Consider the following 4,718-nt stretch of genomic DNA (forward strand, 5'->3'; position numbering starts at 1 on the left):
TTTTAAAAAATCAAGCATTCCAACAAGTGAGCAGCAGTGGTCAGGGGTTTCCATAGGTTTATGTGCAGGGTTGATACCTGTGGATATATAATGGGATTCTTATCCTTGGGACAAATAAGGTCTTTTGCTTGTCACCCTTATCTACATTTATTTATAATAAAGAATTTAAAAGCAGGTAAACTAGAAGGACTTTTCACATTATAATGTCTGGTATAATAATTGCACCTAATGGAGTAGTCAAGGTTAGGAAAAAGTCAATAGTGATGGTTCTGATATTTCTAACAAGACTTTCAGATTTTATGAAACAAGGAAATCTAATTAGATTTGTGAGCCTCCTTGGAAGAGTTATTGCTACTAATATTTTCCTCTAAAGGACTGTGGATTGTAATGTTATCAAATCTGCTTCATTTGGTCTCTGAACTGGTTTATGATTTCAAGAGGAGATGGAGAAAATATAGAATTTCATGGATTTGTGTGCTGACATAGCCTTATATTTGAACTAAGTCTGAAATTATATGTGAAAAACAGCCAGTATGGACTTGTGCCAGGTTTCTGAAGCAGTTTGGTAGCAGTGCAGAAGGGTGCTAACCAATGTTCCCTCTAAGCTGCAGAGTCTTGTGAGCAAAAATTCTACTTTTGTGAGCTACTAGTATTAAAGTTGTGAGCTACTGCATAAATAATTGTGCTCTGGGGTCATCTTTCCTGAGCTACGACAAAAATGTGTGAGCTGGGAACTAAAAATCTGTGAGCTAGCTCACACTAAATGAGCAGGGCTTTTTTGAGCAGAAATGCACAGGAACACAGTTCTGACTGCTTGGCATCAGGGGGTGTGGCCTGATATGTAAATGAGTTCCTGCTGGGCTTTTTCTACAAAAAAAGCCCTTTGTGAAATAATGGTGGTGTAAGGGGATATGACCTAATATGCAAATGACTTCCTGCTGAGCTTTTTCTACAAAAGAAGCCCTGGGAATGAGCGTGAATAGGTGCATGAGCCAAAATTCATCATGAATTTGGCCTGGTTCCTAAACATTTACCAAACTTCTATCTGGTCCAGTTCAGCTGTTCAGGCCATTTAAACCTAACAGAGCTCAGGTGCATTGCTTTCTAAACCAATAAGGTGACCAATAAAGAGGGAGATCATTTGTGGACATGGGACTATCACATTGCTATTAGCTAGCTGGAATAACAGTTCATGCCATTTCAAACATACACACAGGGCTGGCTCACCCACCAGGCAAATTAGGCATTTGCCTAGGGTGCTGGGAGGAGGGCGCCAAATTGGGCTCCCCCACTCCAGGCACCCCAGACAAATGCCTAATTTCAAACCCCACCCGCTGCCATCGTTGCCACTGTCGTTTGTCCACCAGGCAGCGATGAGCCACCTTCCATGCCCCCCACCCCAAGGCTGTGCTGAAAGAAGTACAGCTAGCCTTGGCCCTGCCTGCTCACTTCATTGTGGCCAGGCATCTGAGCACTGGAGGAGGCTTTGCTCTCCCTCACTTCTAGTTCCAGAAAGGCGGGGGAGCAAAGCCTCCTCCAGCACTCAGATGCCTGGTCGCGATGAAGTGGGCAGGGCCTGGACTAGTTGTGCTCCTCTGAGTGCATGGGGGTGGGGGTGGGGGGGTGGAGTCATGTTGCAGTGCTGCAGGGAGGAGAGAGGGTGGTGGAGTGCAGTGCCTTGTTGTGGTGTAGGGGAGTGGGTGGCAGCGGGTGGCCTGGTGTGGGGTGTGTGCACATATGCACACACACCTAGGACCCCCTGAGGGGTGTGGAGCAGCTGGTAATGAGGCTGCCTGGGGTGCCACGCACCCTGCGTACACATTTTAGGAATACATCATGTGAATTATCTCCTCTTTCCCATTATTTTATGTCCTAAATATCTTTTTAGTCCTTGCTGTTCTACTTTACTGCTCTGTCTAATATCAAAATGCCTCAGGGGAGTCGGGCAGTGTTCAACAGAGCAAAAAAATAAATAAATCCCTCAACACCATAAGAAATACCAATGCAAATGCCTGCAAGGCAATAAAAAGAAGTGTTTTCAGTAGCAATCAGTGAGGTGTTCCTTTAACTCTTTCAGTTCATGAACTGAACAACAGCAGGATTCTGTTTGGGAAGACAGGGTTGCCATCCTCCGGGTGGGGTCTGGAGTTTTCCCACAATTAGAACTGATATCTAAGCTACAGAGATTAAGTTCTCCTGGGGAAAATGGCAGCTTCAGAACATAGACTCAGTGGAATAATATCCCCACTGAACTCTACGCTCTCCAGGCTCTGCCATATCTAGGCTCTACCCCCAAATCTCCAGGAATTTCACAAGCTGGAGCTGGCAGCCGTACAAGATATGCAATGACACTTTCTTGTAGGCTTTCCAAAGCAGAAGCAGCCACTTCCAGTCTCACTCCAGCATTAACAGCTCCCTTCCCTATCTTAGCAGGCTTTACACAGATTTTCTCTGTATCAATTTGTTGCATAGTTCTTAGTCAATGAACTGGTTCATTGTGTTAAGTGGGGTGGTGTGGGCAAGGGAGGAATTGTGGAGTATGTGCAGGATCATAGTTTGAAATGAGAAAGGAACAGGTTTGGTTTTCTGAAAGTAGGCTCCTGCTTCATTGTTATCCCACCCCCACTCCCCTTAGCCACATGGCTAGTGATGTAGTTAGCTGACCTATTGTCTCAGCAGGGCCACCATAATAGGATGCTCTTGGGTGTATAAGCTTTGTTGGGTTTCTGTGAACTGGAGGGAAGGCAGGCTCTTGGCTGACAGCATAGTTCTCCCACCCACTATAATTAGTAGGATAAAAGCATACAGAGCAAAAGTTTAATTGGAGCAGTCACGAGAAGAAAGTTTATGCTGCAGCTGCTTTAAATTGTTTTCCATTCCAGACATGTCTGGTTTCTGAATCTCTGGGAGAAAAAAAAAAAAACCTGTAAATGCCAAAAATATCAGTCCACAAGAAATGGTTAGATTCAAGGTTTCTGTTATGTTGTTGAATTATTTCTATTGCAACACCTCTTGGAGGTTATCAAACAAATTGGTTGAAGGTCTCAGTTCTGAATTAGAAAAAATTTATTTGCTGAACTGGCTGTTGAAGCACTTGCAAACTAATCCTTGCTGTTCAAGTTCAAGATAACCCTGACAGGAAATGACCCCTTTCCATCTCCTTTGAGAAGAGACTTGTGATGAAGGCTGGGGGCCAGAGCCTCAGCTGGGTGGCTTCTGTGTATTCTAGAGTCAGAGGCCTTTCACTTGTAGCACTATGCTCAAGGTGGGAGAGAGTGTTTCATTCTGAGCTGGGCTAAACTTGGTATAACCTGTGTACCATTCACCATCTTTACCTATATAACTGCTGTGTAAACTATTTACTTAAATTATGTTTTCACACTTAGAACTCACTACGGTCAATATCCTTGTTATGTACCTGTGAGCACTTCCTCATTGCAGGGGCAGGGCAGGCCCAGCAGATAGGGTTGCCAGGCCCCCAGTCTGGGCAGGGTTTCCCACATTTTTGCAGACCTCTTTCTGCCACTGAGGGCCTATCTGCACATGCCCCCAAACATGACATAAAGACATCACCTAGAAGTGGTGTCATCACGGTGCTAACATTGTGTTGATGCTCTAGTTTTTGGGCAAAATTCTGTGTTAAAATTGGGCTCAAACCATAGAGCTTTGTCTAAAAACTAGAATGTCACCCCCTGATATCAGTGACGTGATGACATTACTTCAGGGCAATGTCATCACAGTGTATGTGCCAGAAGATCCCAGAATGGACCCTGGAACCCTCCACCAGCAGCCAGATAGGACCTTAAAACTCTACCAGCAGAACCTATTGTGCTGTTGTGGCACCGAAAGATACAGTCAGGTACTTCAGAGTAGTATAGCTGCTGCTTCGTTCAACAAATCAAGTTCCCAGAAGTAATCTCCAAGAGCCTGCCTCTGCAGTGCCTGTCCAGCCCAGTTTTATAAACAGTTTCAGCCTGGGGAAGCCTATTCCCATTTGGTCCTGCTCAAAGAGTGATCCAACAACTAAGCATGTGCATGAAACATTTTCTTAATGACTATTCAAAACACTGATGAAACTTGAGAAGGTTTCCACCCATGGAAAAAGTGTGGAATCATTTTAGGTCTGCCTGAAAAGAAGTCAGGTGGCATCCCTTTTTTTTCTAGACAAAATTTACATTGGAACTGCTGCAGCCATTTTAATTTTGCACATTACTTTGGAAAGCTATCTAAAGCCAATTTGGTGTAGTGGTTAAGAGCATGGACTCTGATCTGGGAGAACCAGGTTTGATTCCCCACTCCTTCACATGCAGCTGCTGGGTGACCTTGGGTCAGTCATAGTTTTCTCAAGAGCAGTTCTCAAAAGAGCTCTCTCAGCCCCACATACCTCACAGGGTGGATGTTGTGGGAAGAGGAAGGGCAGGAGGTTGCAAGCCACTCTGAGACTCCCGGTGAAGGGCAGGTTATAAATCCAAATCCTCCTCCTCCTCTTCCTACTACTACAGGTCATGAGGTGGTAAGAACTGTCTAGCTCAAAGTGAGCTGAGAAGTTTTATTCTTGATGTGCCTCAATCTTTATGCATTTGCTAACAAATAGATGTTTACTCTATGTTCAAAGAACACAACTGATTGCAGGGTTTCTTAAATCTATCTTTTGGATTAGAGCCTTTTGAACTAGTATTCTATGCTATATTACATCTGACCTCTAGATACACCTAACC

The sequence above is a fragment of the Heteronotia binoei genome, chromosome 21 (genome assembly GCF_032191835.1).
Source record: "Heteronotia binoei isolate CCM8104 ecotype False Entrance Well chromosome 21, APGP_CSIRO_Hbin_v1, whole genome shotgun sequence".
Lineage (NCBI taxonomy): Eukaryota > Metazoa > Chordata > Lepidosauria > Squamata > Gekkonidae > Heteronotia > Heteronotia binoei.